General features: G+C 33.0%; 1 protein-coding gene across 2 annotated transcripts in view; it reads left to right on the top strand.

Moving 5' to 3' along the window:
* LOC107602250 (phosphatidylinositol transfer protein beta isoform) overlaps positions 1-707 on the top strand; it is a 22,830-nt gene that overhangs the window by 14,912 nt on the left and 7,211 nt on the right. The gene's annotated exons all lie outside the window — the stretch shown is intronic.

Here is a 707-nt window from a genome sequence, read left to right on the forward strand (position 1 = left end):
AAACTCAGAAGAAACACACTGAGGTAAACATTCACAATGTTTTGTTTATTCATAACATGATATAGTTAAAGAACACCATGACAAGTGAGCTATTTTACTCAATATTCTCACGACGCAAAAAAAGATTCAAAACACCTACAAAGTGCACGTATTACGCGAAGTCTAGTACGCGTGCGCATTTGCAGTGCGCTCTGCCTGATCACTGCATGATTCAGTCTATTAAAATACATTCAGAATGATCACAAATTCAAGACATGGGGGCAGAAAATGTGTATATTTATACTCGTTCACACGGAAGAGTGCCTTTTTTTTCTCCAAAAATTACTATATACAAATGTGATATCGATTTTTTTACAACAGTTCAATAAACTAGAAGTTTTATTAAGAGACTTACGTTTTAGACACCATATTGCCTGTTTTTGCACCATTTCGCCAACAAAAATAACTCCAAACACAGTCACAGTGCTGTTATGTGTCTCTGAGCAACATGGTGTTTCGTTCCGAAATGAATCACTCGTTTAAATGATTCGGTTCAGTCGCAATGACTCGCTTATTAACAGTGATTTACTTTAATTTCACATTTAAAGTATCTTTTAATTTTTTTTTATTATTTCAAATATCAGTATTCAATGTTTTATGTTTAATATATCAAAACATTATGCATTTGTAACTGCAGGTTAAATGCATTCATGTTCTGCATTAAACAG

The sequence above is a fragment of the Sinocyclocheilus grahami genome, unplaced genomic scaffold, assembly GCF_001515645.1.
Source record: "Sinocyclocheilus grahami isolate Dianchi unplaced genomic scaffold, SAMN03320097.WGS_v1.1 scaffold322.1, whole genome shotgun sequence".
NCBI lineage: Eukaryota > Metazoa > Chordata > Actinopteri > Cypriniformes > Cyprinidae > Sinocyclocheilus > Sinocyclocheilus grahami.